Source organism: Cynoglossus semilaevis, chromosome 13, assembly GCF_000523025.1.
Source record: "Cynoglossus semilaevis isolate Cse_v1.0 chromosome 13, Cse_v1.0, whole genome shotgun sequence".
Classification (NCBI taxonomy): Eukaryota; Metazoa; Chordata; class Actinopteri; order Pleuronectiformes; family Cynoglossidae; genus Cynoglossus; species Cynoglossus semilaevis.
In genome coordinates this window covers 12,396,473-12,413,968 of record NC_024319.1, presented here as the reverse complement: position 1 = coordinate 12,413,968, position 17,496 = coordinate 12,396,473, and the positions used below count along the sequence as shown (strand labels likewise).

Sequence of the window (17,496 nt, the reverse complement as noted above, 5' to 3'; positions counted from 1 at the left end):
ACAAGTCAAACGGTGAGCAGCAGAAAGAAAGATTAATACGTTGAATGGGAGAGAGGGGAAGTGATGCAATAACAGGGGGAGAAAGAGAGAGAGAGAGAGCTCTGCTCTTGAGGGATTGAGTGTTCACTCATAGTAAATTTCACATGCAGTAAATGGAAGAGGCACAGCTCTGACCTTTGTGCTGCAGCATGTGAGTAAAGTGAAGGCGCTGTCAAAATATTTCCTCAGAAATGACAATCCACCTCACCAGTCCCCAGCCTGACACGGCAGGCAAGTGGAGAGCCCCAACCTGCTGATCCTGACATTACAAATGAGGGGGATTATCATGACAACAAACTGCAGCACTACACAATGCTCACCCTGAAGATATTCTGGTGTGTTGCCCCTTATTATCACACACGTCCTCCACAGATAACCTGGTGGTGACACTTGGAAAACCTTTAGAATCTTTAAAGAATGGAATAGTTACTGTGTGTGTCGCCAACACCAAAAATTTAGATTTAAGATGAGGTTCTCAAAAGTCACACTGTTCATCGTCTGCAGTTGTACAGTAACAAACTTATATATATTTTTTTTAATGGTGGATAACAGATAAATGTAGGTTATGGAGATGTATCATATTCTGTAGTGATACAGTGAGCATCATATTGACTGACCTACACTATTTCATCAGGTGGACGATCATTTAACGGGAACCAAGAATTTGCTAGTTTTACATAAAAAATACAATTAAGAAAAAAATCTGACCAATAGCTAATCTGCCATCTATCTATGTTTCAAATGTGTCACACAGATTAATTCCTAAATTTCTTTTTAACACCTCAACTTCACCACCAAATTGCAGCTTTTAGTTTTTATTTAATTTCTGTGACAGAGGGTTGTAACACCGAGGTCTACAGAGAATAACTTAATCGTAAATAACACCAAAATATCACCAGGAAATTACTGGTGCTTTGAGAGAGCTGGGGAGTGAACAAAGATGGGAGGCAATAATTATATCTTGGCGTGTATGGCATGTCAATAGGCCACCTTCATTCTGGAGGACATTCCCCTGAGTCCCTCAGGCATCAAAATGATGTCCAAATTTTTTTTGTGCTCCATTACAGCATGGTGCAATTATCATATTTACTGGTGGTGCAATATGACAACGATGATGTTTATACCTGTCCCTGTGAAGACGTCAAGCTTTACAGCCTTTAATTTAGTAAATGTACAGTATGCATATGAGCACGTTGGCAGAGCTTTAAATTAGGTCAGAAGTGGAATATATCAATAGTATCCCATATGTGTATCCTTCTACCTCTTCTTTCTCTTTCCCCCGCCCCTCCTCAGCCTCCTTCACTCAGAAGCTTGGCGATGGAGCAGCTTGACGACTGCACAAGTGTGATATGTGCAAATCACATTTGCAGATGAGCTTGAAACTCCTTTTAATATTTAGATATCAGACATCCCCACGCTCAGAAGCCAGCTAAGACGCGATTCCGAGGAAGAAAAGCAAGATCGGCGTCATTAGGGGAATCGTTAGAGGCCGGGTTTACATTTTTTTTACATATTTGACAAAAAAATGTACAACCAAGTAAAAACATCGCCAGCTATCTGCAATAACAATGCAAATTTGTGTCAGTGAGCATTTAAGGATTGAGTTAAAATCCAAAGTCGCTCAGGTCTTTTTTCCTCTCTCTCTGTTTGGCTTTATCCCCTCAGATTATTAATGCTTTGATTTCTTTCTTTTTTTTCCCCTGAGAGGGCACAGCTTCTGGAGTCAAAAGCGGTAAAAGGTAGACTTGCCATGAGGCATGGGAGCACGTGTCCATAACGCCTGCCAATAGCTCATCAAACAAACAGGCCTGTGGAGGGACGGGTGGATGGAAGCCTGGCTGCCGTTTTAGGCCATGAGCTCTGCACCAAACAGCAGTCCTAACTCATGTTTATTTGCTGTAGACAGACAATAACACAGAAAATACTTGATTTTTCTTGAACCAAAAATGCAGCACGATGACAATTACACCACTATAAAGTAGCATTTACTTCCACCTTAAACTCCTTCCTTTGTGGCTCCTGGTGACCTAACAAACAATACTGCTGCTCACAGCCTCAACTTTTTCACCGCATGACAGAACATAGCCCCTGCAATTCCAGCCTACCTCCTTCATTTCCCCATGTCTTCGCCCCTGCACCAAATTTGTCTCTGTGCCATTTTAATTACAGCCAAAGCAATCTTTATGGTGGTATTCTGTGAGAACACCAATCTGCAAAAAAGGTGATAAGTAGAGCCGCCACCCAGCTATGGTATCAGTAATAAACAGACACTTAATTGAATAATTTGACCCAAGAGCCTGATCCTGGGAAATAGCAGGCTTGAAAAATTATTTTTTTGAATATCGAAGACAGTTCAGTGTTTTGCACGACGCCTGCAGTTGGAGAACACACAGTGGATTTGGCAGGTTGCCCAACAACTCGCCAATGTGGGCCTCGGTGATTCTTTACAGAACAGATAAGTGAGCCTTTGGTATCCTTGAAGCACTCGGATGTGTGCGCGTGTGCACGTACTGAAAGGTGGAAGTTGACGTGTGTAGGCACGAGTTCGTGTGCGAGCGTGTGTGTGCAGGAGACCGATATGTACCAAGGAGGGTGGGATGGAGGGTGAGGGGGGTAAAGTGTGCCCACTCATGATCCATCTCCAGCACAGTGGACACGTGGACACCTCCCCTCACGTCCCTGTGCCCTAAACACAGCAGAGTACACAAGAAGAGAAACACACGTCCACTGAGCTGCATTCCACAGAGCCTCGGAGACAATGACTCGCAGCCGCTTCCTGTTTAAGGATAGCTGTCAGAGGATGATGGCTCTGATTCAACACTGCAGCAGGTTTGCACAGAGCTCCCTGATAAAACGGAAAAAAACCAAAGGCTTCCTCCCTCTCTCTCTCTCTCTTACTCTCTCTCTGTCCCTCCATTTCACTCACTCTCTCCATCACTCTCCCGCTCCTTCTACAGTTCAACGCTGATTTGACTGCTAGCATAATTTTGCAGAGGAGACTATTTGCAGATGCAGCAGAGTTATCAATCCGAACAGACACACAATCCGGGTCCAATGTCACTTCTCCTCATTATGTTAATGGTTAATACATGCAAATGAAAACATTCTGGCAATTTGATTTCTTTGAAGATAGTTTGCATATTGTCTTAGCCATAATGATGGCTACACTTTCTGCCCAGCTCCGATTTATGCAAGGCTAGTTAGTTCATTTTTATCAGCTCCAGGTTCATTTCTAGGGCTACTGGAATGTTTTCTCCCCTTCCCCTCACTATTTAACTAATTAGGATTCAGGTACCATAAGCAGATTTTTCACGCTATTGGTGTTTTTCTTAATTAAGAAACAAATGAATTCTCCCCAGCAAAATAGATGGAACAACGGGATAGGGTGCCAGGGGCCAGATGCGGCGCTTCTTAATTAGAAGTCACTCCATTGTCTGAGGTTTTTTAATGAAGCTCCAATCTTAATGGATATCAAAAAAGCTTCTAGTGAAGAAAACACACACACTCACTCACTCAGTCACACACACAGACCAGCCATTTAAAATAATAAGGAAATAAAGATAATGAAAGACAAAAGATATGTACTGGCAGACCCTGCTCACACCTCCAGTTCAGTGCATGCATCGCTCTCCTCACCTCCAGACGAGCCCTATTAACGCAGCTCGATCCCTCGCCTGCCCCTGCCTGCTCGCCTGCAGTCATGTCTAATGTTCTGCCAAGTCAACAGTGAACCACTCTCTTTTCAACTTTCTCATCAAAGGTGGAAGCTTCATTACCCTGTGGATGACTATCAAACTCACCCATTCTGAAAGCTGTCAACTTGTTTGTCTTAAATAACCACGCTGAAGATACCAGTGCCACTTGACATAGGCATATGTTTTTGCACATAAAAGACAGATGCAAAATTTGCAATTAGGTGTAATTTTACAGCTGAACTCAATATGGTGGAAATGAAGGTGCGGGGTCAGAGCATACTGTATGTCAAAACCTATGAAAATGGTTTAAATTAAACAATGAAGAGAGGTTTTTGTTTTTGAATTCTTTTACTTTAATGCACAATCCCGTCCTTTAGCCTCGACAAATGCTGCTGTTCAGGCGACTGGAGGCGATAACATCGGGGGTGTTTCTGACTGAAATAAAACCCCTAGCATGCCCATATGTGCTGCCAGCCCCATCAGTTCTTCTTCAGAAGGCAGGGCTTAGGCGCTCCCACAGGATGGTCCCGTGCCCACTGATAGGGCCGCAGCAATCGCCTTGTCCAGGCCAAGTATCCCTGTTGCCCAGGGGCTGTGCCATCAATGCCACGACTTGTGCCAGACTGGATCCCACCCAGTAATCCATTTCAAAGACTTTTTTTTCACAGATCAGGTATGCAGTGTGATTTTTCTTTCCCTTTGTAAAGTGCCATGTCAAAGGCGAGCTAGGCTGACTTTAAAGTCGTAATCCTGTTTTTTCTCACCTTTTGGAAGTGAGACATAATTAGTATCAGACCTTCCAAATGTAGAGTTGGGAGAGATGAGAAACAGGGAAATGCCTTTAAAAAATAATCAGCAGCACAGACATTGTGGTATTTGGGCCACAGAATCTAAATAAACCGATGTGACTTCTGAAAGGTTAAGCATATTCAGATTTACTGCCATGTTTTTACAAAATTACAAAACTGATTTCTAGAAAAGGTCATACACTTTGTCTCAAACTTTTATTTATCAAGGTAAATTTACATTTATTCTCAAATCAAATTCAATGGATTCGGTAAATTAAAAATTATTGCATTATTGCAATTATAGCAGTGAAAACAAAATAATAATAATAATTATATTTTTTAATTTTTTTTTTTGAAAATTCTAATATTGCTGTAAGAGATTTATTGGTGTATATTTATCATGTGGAACAAAATTTTGCTAGGAAAATAATCACACAGAAGTATAATCAGCCAACTTACCTCCAAAACATACTATTCTGTTAACAATAAAAAATAAAAATAAATAAATAAAAGGATGATTCTAATACAAAGTCAGTTTTTTAAATAAAACATAATGTTTTTTTTTTTCTTAAAAATTTCCATAATCCTCTGGATGTTCACTCATGTGCTGTCTGTCACTAATTTAGAGCATTAGTTGTTTATTTATATCTGTGAATAAGATTAGAGGGGAAGATTACTCAGAGCGAACACATGAATAGCAATCAAAGAGCGGTGGATAATGTCAGTCTTTCAGTGATTGCACCGCTCTTTTCAAATCTTCCACTGGTGTTTTTCAGAACAATCCAAGTGGCTGTGCTTCACATGGTGTGACAACAATAATACAAAATCCTCAGGGAGTGAACTGCATGTAAACACTGCAGATAAACACACACAGTACACTGACACAATGTCCTCAAACGCAGCGCAAAAACAGAGCTGTGATCCCGATGAGGGCAATCGGTGCGGTACACAGTGTCATCACTGGTTGAACGTGGGTAAATCAGGGCTACGTTTCTCCATCTGTACAGAGGAACATGTTGTATTTTAGCAGCCCACACTGTTTCTGAGAGCTGAGCTATAGAACAGCTGTATGTTCTGATTACTCCAAACAAAAAGGTGGACACAAATATGACACCCGCTCATTCAGATGATTTATGAAAAATGGTATTATAACCGAATTGTCTTGTTTTTTATTCTTCCTTCAGCTGCTCACATTTAGACGAAGCAGGTACAAGTTCAGCCAATTATTGGTGGCAGGACAGAGGTAGCTGTTATTCAGATACGTATAATAAAGAGCTGCAGACGGCAATATCACCCACAAATGAATCTCAAAAATGCACACGCATGCAGGAAAAACAACAAAATGAATAAGGCGTCAGGCTGCAGTTTTGACAAACAAACTTTGCAGAGCAGACTGTATTTGTGGCTGCAAATTAAGGGACGTATCTGAGGAGCAGTTGGCTAATTATTTATCCTGCTGGCTTTTATGGCTTTCATTAATTTCCCTCCTTCTCTCTCGTCTCTCTATACCTTCCTCTGGAAGTCTGAAGTCAAACCTGCATCTGGTGCTGATAACGCCAGGGTCTCCACAGCCTCACAGGCTCTCCTCTAACCCGCCCACATGCACCTCCACCACAAGCAAGGAGCAGTTTCCATTTTCTTCACAAAGAAAATGCCCTCAGAATTGGCACAGGGCAAAATCCACAGAGATTTGTCCACTCCAGTAAAAGCAACACCCACGGTGGAGCATTGTTAAAGAGTAAAGTCACATTTCCTAAATTTATGAGTTCACAAAATCAAAATTAATTTTATTTTCCCATTTTATCTTCATTTTTTTAAAATATTCCATATTTTTGATTTTTGAATTTGGAGTGTGTTTGTGACAAGAACCCCTTCAGTTACTGCTGAGGTTCAAATCGATGACCTTCTTCCTGTAAGGCTGGAGTACCAACCACTATCTGACCTTGTGGCCTCTATTACGCTCTATTACCTTTTAGAAATATTGTTGTCAAAATGTTACGTTCTTACTAAAATCTTAACAAATGTTTTAATTATTATAAATAATATCAGAAGTATTTTGGCTCTAATATAAAATGTGTGGGAGGAGGGCAGTGTTTTTGGATGGGGTCCGTGTTTGTCTGGCACTGGTTACCCCTTTCCCTCTTCTTTCTCTCACTCTCATTCTGCAGGTCTCTCTTTCTTCCACCCTCTGTCACTTTTTACTTTAGGGGGTTAAAAGATATTTGGGCCAAAACTTGATGCTTTGGTGAGATCACACCCCAGCAGGTCTGAGCTCAGGCGTTCTGCCACTCCCTGATGTTCCAATCTGTCCCCACCCTGCACTCTGTTCGCCCAAGTTTGTTTCAATCCTTTCCTCTCCTCCTACTTCTCCGTTCTTAAGAATTTAGGCTCTATCCGATTCACGTCAAACACCAAAGCTGCAGTATCACTAGTGAACAGATTAACCAAGGCCAGTAGTTTAACTTGTGTTGCTTTTTTATCCTCACCCCCCACCTCCCCTCCTGAGTGAGTTGTGATGTTGAAAATGTGTCTCAAACAAAGTGAAGCTTTCATTACTGTTATCATCTACACAATCGTAGGGTAAGGAATAGTTCACTTTGAGGGCTTTTAGTCAGATGAGATCACTGCGATGGGGAACAAACTTTTGAACTTTTGAAAATCTAGTCAACTTCGAACGGGAAAAACTGAGAATGAAGCTGGATTATAATTCTAATTCACTTCTGAGGTTGCAAATAATTTGGGGGTGGGGGGGGGTGTTCCACATTGAGACGTTTCCCATTCATTTGAATTCAAACATTTTCTGCCATGTCGCAGGAAATGAAGTGGTCAAAAAGTCATTTTAACCTCAGTTTCAACAGACTTGTGGAAATAGAACCGTTTCAGAAAGAGTTGAGACAGAGTGGTGCAGTCTAAAAGAGCTTTTCATGTTTGGCATTACACAGATTTCAGAGCAGTTTTTCCCTCCCTCCTATGAAAAGGAAACCCATCAACCAATGCACTTTTTTTCTCTTCTGTTTCTGTCTTTTAGAATAAATTGATTTACCTTTTTTTAACCCCATTGAACCCTTGAAAGATGAATTTGCATGTAATTTATGATACGCATGTCAGGGCACCTCAGTAAATATTCATTTGTTTGTTCAGTAAACCTTTTGACCAGTTTAGCAGTGGCTCATGTCAGAGTCAGAGAATCAATAAACACTTGTGCAAAAGTCAAGGCACACACAAAGTTAGGGGGCGAAGCAAAGTTAACCCAGTTAAGTTCTGTTTCAGTCTCCACACTGACCTGCTCATTCTCCCCACAGGCTTATTGGACTATCAGTGCTCGGGTCATGGGCCTGGCCAGTCAAGATAAAAGAGACCTTGATGAACCGAAGCAGACAGAGCAGCTCTCCACTGATGGAAGGAGCCCATTCACTCTGAAAGGTAAGGCTGCAACTTTGTTGTATTGACCCGAGTGACCTGGTTCACTGCCTGGTGTTTAGAGTGGAGAAACTGACAATGGAGTTTCAATTCATGTCGGTGTTGGCCAGCTATGACATGTATTGACTTTATTATTTTTACAGTTGAATTGTCATATATTGTCATATAGCTTTTACTAAAATTAAAGTAAAAACTATAAACCATTCATATACGTATTACCAAATATAGTTTAGGTCTTGGATTTTACCTGTTTTACTGTTAGCATCAGTGCTGTACAGTACTTGCTGTATTCAGTATCTGTCATTACAAACAGGTATAAACATCTATAATCTATCGCAGACAGATTTGTCCTGCTTGTTGTGAAAACAGTTGAGTTTGTGAAAGAAAGTTAGCAGGACAGGCCTTGAGACTGTGCCTTTCGTCTATAAATGTTCTCAAAATATCATTACAAATACAACGTCACATGTTAACAATGAATTATAAAATAAAGCAATACCAGGCATAACCAGACATAATGAAAGCATTTTATCCTGCAAAGTCTGTACTTCACAGTTTTATTAAGGACCATGCCAACAACTGATATTTCCAAGTACTTTCTTCAGTTGAAATGTTGAGGGAAATTCCTAATTCTGTCACCAGGGGGTAAAAATTGGTGACTGAGCAACCAAAGGGGAAACAGAGCTTACTGTTTTTTCCTAAACTCATTATGAAGATGTTTAAGTTACACTGCACTTGTCATAATATTTTGAGCAAGTAATAGTCTAAATGTTTGGTCTGACTGCCCGTCCCTGCATTTAAATTGCTAGGCTGCATCCACAACCCACACCCTTCTTTCTGTGATTGTAGTGGAATTAAAGCAACTTCCCCTCCCACTGTGTAAAAGTTGGTCTCACAGTGTGGCCTGGAGCAGAAGCCACTAGGTTTCTTCTCAACAAGTTTACAATTCATAGTGGAATTCTACAGCTGTCAACAGATTTTCACTGTTTGTGATGTTTATAAACGAGTTTCAAAGTTACATTTTCGCCCAAGTCCTGAAACAACTCAGGACCTGTCGTTATGCATTTCCCTTTCTTTTTTGCCTCACCAATATTCCAAGACATAAAACACACACACACACACACACACACATGGCCCAGCCTTGGCCTGTGTAGATTTTTTTTTCTTGGGAATTTCATAAAGCCTTCATTGAGTGTGGGTAGAGACACTCAGGCTGAGGATCTAATCAGAAATGTGGGGGTCTGTCACACATAAACACACGCACTGTAAGTACATTCTAATTAGCTGGTGTATGCAGGACCTCATCCATGTTGGAGGGATATCAAAAAGCAATCAACGCCCCATCCCTGATTAGCTCTGGGAGCCACACAGACATTCACATTGTCTATGGAAAGATGACGCGTGGCTGGACTTTTGACTCTGCCTTCCAAACCACCATAATGCCATGCAATCACAAGACATTATGCACCGAATTCAACCCCAAAGCCGCGGGATAAAAGAAAGAAAAAAAGAGGGTGAATGGAGTATTGGGTTCATAAATCAAAACCCTGATTATGATGGTTTTTCATGTAAGAAAAGCCGCAGTTGAGAGCCAGAAGTGGGAGAATTGGCCCCGGAGTGCCACAAAATCAGGTTTTAAAAGCAGCAGAGAAACATGTTTAAAAAGCTGTCATGATGAAGAGCAATAGAGCGCTGATAGCAGAGAAATCAGCAGAAGTTAAAGATGACAACTTGTTACCAAGAAGAAGAGAAGAAGAGAAAAAAAGTCCGTACCAAGTGTTTCAAGAGAACACTGAGCCATTTTTATCATTGGAGGAAAATCAAATAGACATGCTATATCAACCACAGCAGAACTCCGCATTATCGGCATGAAATTGTGGAAAAAAGAAAGAGAAATATCCTAAACATATTATCTGCAATTTTGTCAACCATTCATAATCTAATTCGACCTGCAGCCATGCAGCCACAGGTCAAACTCGCTTCACTGAAGACCATAGGTGTTTTAGCTGCAGGCTCCAACAGAGAGAGGCATGTGTGTCACACAAAGACCACTGGTTAGCGACGTACCGAAAGGGACTCTGTATCACCATCTTATCTTCAAAGGACTGGGCAGGGGCTCATGGGAGCTGTGCCACTGCCTCGCCTACACACAGATACACACAGAGGGGGGATTTGGACCTGCAAGCAGGAACCAGAGATCCCTCGGCCGGCACCCAGGCCTGGACCCTCCTCCAACTTGCCTGCGGAGAACAGGCAGGGTTCCTGCACACACGGCACGACATCAGTGAGCTGATCCCCAAACACCACCACCCTTCTTCTCCACGTCCTCCTCCTCCTCCTCTCTCCCCTCTCCCTCCCAAACTCCTCTCCACCGACTGCCTGCCCATTTGCTTCCTGGCTTCGGCTTGACGGAGAGGATGGGATCTAAAGTCAACTTAGACACAGAGTTTCCACATTTCACAGATGGCCGGGAGAAGCTTTTCGCGGTGGTGAAGAAACAGAGAGAGAAAGGGAGAGAGAGTGAGGGAGAGAGAGAAAGACTCGTCACCAGGGCTGAAAGCAGGGCTGATTTCACACTAGGGTAGAGTGTGCTAAAGCAGGCCGGCTTTAATCCACTCACAGAGGGGAAGGCCTGGAGCGATTCCGCTGCCCGACCACCGTCTCTTTCCACAAAGCCATAAATGGTGCATTATACAACTGAGCTTCAGAGACACTGCTGATATGCTGATAGGTGGCAGACAAAGACCGAAGAAACCACAGGAGCAGGGCAACATACAGGTCTGAGGGGCCTTGGTGGAAGAGCAGAGCATCAGCCATGATGTCTGAAATGCCGTCTCTGCTGAGGTGTGCACTGTTAGAGTGCTTTATCTGCACTTCTGATCAGTTCAGTGTCTGGACTTGACCTGGAGACACAGATGGACGTGCACCAACACTTCCTCTGCTGCTTTACAGTGAGTTAGGAACCACATTATCAAAAGAGTTGATACATTTCACTGAAATAAAACAATCTTTTTGAACTGCTATGAGCAGGTTCAAAGGTCAGGCTTCAGTAGACAGGCATCAGGGCTTCTTTATACTCTATAAAAAGTATAGAAACATATACTCCTAGAATGATACATCTTCTCACTTCTCACAATATGGATTTTTATAGCAGGACAATCCCAGGCATCTTTCCGCACATATTTCAAAATCATAGCTTTGTAGATAAAGAGTGTGCACGTGTACTTGACTGTCTCGGCTGCTGTTCAGAGCTGTATCATTTCAGCAGTGTATGGTGCATCATTTAAAGGAGAAATAACAAAGAGAACCACAAGTGTTGCACAGGTTAAGATTTTATGCAGCAAAACTGCAGAAATGAGTTTATATTTAAAAGAACTACTTTTTCTTTTAGCATTTCCAGGAAGTGTACTAACTTTAGTAGGGATGCAGCTTGTAGCTTTTCCTTTCCTGTCGATCAAAAAAATTTACCAGAGGTTGTGGAGATATGACTTTGAACTTCTGAAGGGCAACCGTTTTGAATGAAAGGAGACAAGAAATGTATAAACATGGGGTAATTTGAATAAATTGCCACTAGGAAAATCAAGGAAGAGGGCCATGAATTATATAACGATTAAACAGCCACCAGCCTAAGCCACAAAATGGGATGTTTTACATGAAATGAACAGCAGTCCAGATTAGGGAGCTGTCCTGTTTAGACATGAAGCCAATTGAGTTGAAATCACATGTGGAGAAAATTTGAAAGATAAGTGGGGACTATGAGAATTGTTATAATCCAAGAGTCACAAAAAGCGAGCATATATTGGCTTTTCCCCTAGAAGCGCGGCGTGATAAGCATCTCTGATGAAAGAAGTTCATTACTTGTGCACTGTGTAATGTAACATGCTGTATTATTAGTCTATGCATGCCAACCTACAGCGAGGCAGCCTCTAAATGAAGCCTCAGGCATTTAATTGACATCATTAGGTGAAAACATATAAGAGATAATTATGGTAATTACAAATCCCTTTTATTCGCCCTGAGTCTTTGACAAGAAGGTTGTCATATCAACCAAAAGAGTTGTTGTCTATTTCCCTAAATGATGTCCGGTATCATTTGGGTAGGAATTGTCTCGGATTATCCTTTTTAATTGTTTGAGTAGTGGCTCTCAAAGGAGGCTACATTTATTTCAATAAGAAACTTGATTTAAACAAGTGAATCACAATGGTAGACTCTGACATGCATTTGCATAGACACTTCATTCCAAGTGAGACCTTGATCTTGAAAGGGGCCCCTGCACAAAGCTAATGGACATGTCTGTTAAGTCTCCGATGAACTCTAAGAGAATTCAAGACACTAAATGTCATCAATGTGATCACTGAAGACCCATCTTATTAAATTTCAGCTGCCTAACAAAAGCTAAAGGGAGAAAGGGCAAACACTGGCAATTTTACAGTTGTCAAAAACCCCCGAAAAGAAAAAAAAAACAAAACATTGCTTTGGTAAAAGCTAATCCAAGTGTTGCTCTTATACTTTGTAGGACAAAGTCAAATCTTGATCAAGTCTTGTTACTTCATCTCAGTGATGCATGATCCAAGCAGTCGGAGTAGATAAAAAAGTTGTATGGAACATCTTTATGGAGGGAGTGAGAGCAGGAGGCAGCTCGTGAAAGACTTGGGTGTTTATTTACAATATGCATCCAATCATCCTTTGTCGCTGTTCCACATTCGCCTTTTTCCGAAACCACAGACAGAGACGCTTGCTGGAGATTCCATTTTGGCCTCTTTGCTACACAAACTCATAATATGCTGCTGTCTTATCAGATCCTGCTTACAATAACAGATTCACTGCAAGTCAAGGCTGTTGTTTAACTTTTTGGATCCCATGGGAAAATTTCAGTTCAAACAAGTCAGGAGACATCTGCCAGTCCACAGCAGTTGATGATGTCAACAGTTCCCGGCTCGTACCAGATTCCTCCAGCACTTTCAATCATTTCTTGAGAGATTACTGCAAAGGGGATATTACTGTACAAACTACGACCATGTGTCCCGTCGCCACAAAGCTCAGCAACATATTACAGATTGTCAAAGCAAGCTATTGCCAGCGAGAGATAGATACAGAGAGGAGGGAAGAAGCCGTTGACCTATGTGTCCTTCATATTTGCCTAGCTTTCCCTCGACCTCAATCTAAAGAGTGAAATCATCTGATCCCAAACTCCCTGTCAACTGACATGATGATGGTGACAAAGCCAGCAGACATCAATCAATCAGATTATTATTATTTTTTTAGTCTAAGCTTATCGTTTGACCCAGTTGTTATTGTGTTTCCTTATGGCATAGATACATGTGTGTGTATGTGTGTGTGTGTGTGTATACACAGCAGGGCAGATGGTAATTATTAGCCCTATAAATACTGTAATATATTTAAATGATTTGCTCTTTTTGAGTTTTATTATACATTTTCATGGACTTGATTTATCTTTACTTAATTGCGTAGAAAACAAATTCACCCGCTTTAGAAATCACTTATTATTACACTACAACTACAGTCACTTTATATGTATTATTTAGGCACAGAATAGAAAAGAAAATATAAATAATAAAAATAAATAAATACCATAAATAATAACTTGCAATGGCTGGCTGTGAAGACCTGAGAATAAAATGTAAATACAGTAACTTACAGTAACATCTGTAATGAGTGGGACATACTAATTGTAAAATTACAAATATCTGAAAATAAATTAACAGCAAAAGAGATATCCACGAGGAATATGTAGCCCCAAAAGACCCTAATTTAAATTTGGCTAAGACTATGGGGTAATAACGTTGACCTTGATATTTGTCTATTTGTTTCTGTATGGAAAGTTAAAAAAAAGGCTTCCTTGATGAAGCCTGTACAGAGGTAATGTATTAAAGTAAATATTATATGTTGACGAGTCGATAAAAGGGGTCTTGAATTATTGATGTTTGACAAAAGGTCACGCGTCAACAATGTCTCTTTTCCAGCATTTTAATATTGAACACAAATTCAATTTTTGCTGGCCGTAAATGAAAGAGAAATTGCGGCATTAACTGGTCTTTATGGCTTTTCTAAAACCAATGTCACGCTAACATTTCTGCACTGAACATGTGGGTTTTTACCACAGAAATAAAGGCAGGTCTTAATGGCTGACTCTTTCTTCCACAGTCATGCTAGAAATAAGGGCTTTGAGGCAGTTATCTCTGGGTTCCAGGAATGCAGGATTGCATGAACATGAGATAAAAATCCAATCTGATATCATAAGACAAAAAGGCATTTTAGTTGGCTATAGCACTTGCTCAGTGTCAACAGTTTTTAGTAATTACCAGATAAGCATTTTCTGAAATAAAACACGAGGAAATGGGCTGATTCTGGAATAATAGTGTCTGTGTTTCTCCTTGGATGTTTACTCACACGTTCACTTTGTATTGGGGATAAAACAAAGCAGGCGATCTGGTCTTTTCAACACGTCAGCCTTTATTTACGTCACCATCCAAAATGACACACTAAACACTCACGTCTCGTCTAACCTGATTTGCATAATTTGCCCAAATTCAATCGATCGTCATCCACCTCTTCCAATTGGACCACAAATCCAGCGTGGCTATTCCTGCAGCAGGACTCCCTCCCTGCTAATCACATACAGGCAGATACGGCCTCAGATCACATGGTGTGTAAGCTGCGCTGTCAACAGCTTTACCAGCTTTGCAACGGTGCAAATCAAAACACAGCCTCTTTAAAGTATTAGCATGTTTTTGAAGTTTGTTTTATATTCTCAGCATATTTGACATTAAATGTTTATCTGTTTACAAAGCTTTGCCATTAGTGATTTTCCACCCAAGCCTCCAGATGAGGAGTGTTTTGTGTCCTTCGTCTGGTAGGAAATGCTGATGTACAAATTGAACCGAAAAGCTTGTTGCTTAATCCTCTGTTGCCACCTATTCTTCGGCCGCAGAAGCCTGCTGCATTTCATCCCCGTGCAAAGTTCTGCATCACATTGCAACCCTCCCGCCCACCAACAGCCTCTGTAATTCCTGCCAAGCCCCAGATTTGGACCAAACCGCTATTATATGGTGTCACTTTCTCCGCCGCAAACTTATGAAAACTGTGTTCAACGACAATCATTCTCTTCACCGTATGGACATCACCATTTCAGTTTCTGACTGAAACAATCAGTACTTTATGTGGGCAAAGTCAAACTCGTACTTTTACGTAATATTTTCCCTGTATTTGGTCAGTGATGCAAAAAAAATGAGTCATTTTCCAGAGGAATCTCTTTCCTTTTTTCTTGTCCAGGGTATGTCAAATTTCTTGTGTCGTTTTTGACGGTTTCCACGCAAATCTTTGGGTTTTATACTGTATGTCTAATTAAACTGGAAAAAATCCACATGTGGGTTTAAATGTATTTATATCGGCACAGCAGAAGACTAACAAAGCCGGCAGTCAGTCGTTGGTGAACAGGAAGAAGTGATGCTCTCTTCTCTGGGTTAGATACTGCAGAGCTGGTTTGTAGAAACTCTATACTTCACAACTATATTCTCCCATCAAACAACACTACATATCTTTGTAATATCTCTCTATAAGCTGATCCTTCTCCCACTCCCTCCACTCTCCTTTTTAATTCTTGTTTCCCCACCGAGAATCATCTTGACCACTGTATACTTGTAGCGGCCCCTAACTGTGACTCAGGGGACAACTAATTTGATTTTACTAGATTTCTGCGTGTTCAATCGTTGCTGTGGTCTTTTTTTAGCCGTCTGTAAAAATGGGAAACATTCAAACAAATGTAATGAAGTCAATATCTATGATACATCAAAGCCTTTGCATGGCACATAAATAACTGCAACGCCTCTGGAGCGACATCAGAAATCCTCTTAATTGAGCAATATCTCCATTCGTTATCCATGTGCATCACCAAGGTGAAAAGGGACTGAGGAAGTTAAATGAAAGAAGAATTCATGATGTGTGGCGGCCTCTCTTACTCACCCTGGCTATTTCCCCTCTTGGCATGGGCCAAATAGAGAATGTTAAATGAGGCAATTGTGTCCCGGAGGCAAAAGGAGGAAGAAGAAAAAAAGCAGACAGTGGCCCTGCACTCTGCTAAAACCCCTAGGAGCATTCTGCTGCATGATGAGGTTCATCCCAGCACCCGGGCCCGCTGTTGCCCAAATAGCTCAGAGTCCAGACCCAACTTCCCACCAGAGTAGGAGACTCCACTGTCTGCTCTGCATGCATTAAGAATGAACAGATTTCTATTGAATAGAGTTCAAAACCTTTGCTAGCTAAACAATGCAACTGAAATTAATAGTTAATAATATTTTATTATTTTATTTCAGAAAGTATAAAGTATACTTGCTACTCCAATACTATTTTTCTCATTTTTTAATGTCTCTTATGTGATTTTAATTTGTTGTATTTTTAGCCGCTTAAAGCTATTTTTGGCTAACTTTAAGCACTTTCCGATTGAGCATGTCATTTTGGGCAAAATAAGATGCAATTTTTATATTTGGATAAACTATGGCTACTGAATGACATTTAACATTTTTCTGAATTTGTATCATTTCATTCCCCCCTTCATATGCTAACTTTTATATAGTTATTCAAATTGTTACCTGCAATTTTCTTCCTGGTATCTTGTGATATCACAGTAAAAATTTATATGTTTAAAGATATATGTTTGGTTTCTTCTCATAACAGTAACCACAATATATATGGATTGACCTTCTCAGATCGTGGCATGATGAGAATATTGACGAGCTGACTGTGGCCCCAGTGCAGGCTGTGACCTGTAGAAATAACAGGATGTAGAGTGTGCTCTTAATATTCTATGACGGTGGCTGCAGGAAACTGATCTCCCTTCCAGTCCCACACTGTCAGCTATACAGACATACTCCACGGTGACACCTCTGATAATCAAAGCTTTGTCTGGGTCTTAAAAGGACGTACTTGAACAAAAGCTGGACCAGAGGCCCTCTTTGCTGTAGTGGCCTATGCACATCAATATTTAAATCTTACATCTCTGTTGTGATTAGAATGCTGCCTCTCTGTGTTTTCTCTTTTTTTTTTCTTCTCCCGAAACAACAAAGTGAGGGTGAAAATCAGCCGGAATCGATGATCTTTGAGTCTAAACTAGATTCCTGAGCAGTTTGCCACTCTCAGCAGCAAGATAAGATAAACTCTCTTTGACCTAAGAGATGAAGTTGCCATGACGATCAGGGAGTCCACTTTCTTTATTGATATTTTGCTGATGTAACAACAAATGGAACTAGATCCAGCTCTTGATAATGGTGATTAATTAATACCAATATTGATCCCTACAAGAAAGAGACAAGGCTATTAACTTAAAGCAGACTGAAAGTCAATTGTTGCCTCGGGGGCTCACTGGGCTCACATTGATATAAAATGTAAATAAACAGCAGGGAGTACGTCTGAGGACAGAGGTGTAAAATTGTAGTAGAATTAAATAAACACACTATGTTTCCAGAAAATATATACTATAATATATACAATATATACAGTTGTCATTTAAACATACTGCGAAACCGTAACGTTGTAGTTTA

At 40.7% G+C, this 17,496-nt stretch overlaps 2 protein-coding genes across 3 annotated transcripts in view; one reads left to right on the top strand and one right to left on the bottom strand.

Moving 5' to 3' along the window:
- The window catches only part of LOC103388629 (uncharacterized), a 143,259-nt gene that overhangs the window by 110,528 nt on the left and 15,235 nt on the right, over nucleotides 1-17,496 (top strand). The window contains exon 14 of the transcript XR_003051614.1: nucleotides 7,825-7,945. The gene's annotated coding sequence lies outside the window, so the exon portion shown is untranslated. The remainder of the gene's footprint in view (nucleotides 1-7,824; nucleotides 7,946-17,496) is intronic.
- Nucleotides 1-17,496, bottom strand: part of zfpm2a (zinc finger protein, FOG family member 2a) — a 118,635-nt gene that overhangs the window by 95,379 nt on the left and 5,760 nt on the right. The gene's annotated exons all lie outside the window — the stretch shown is intronic.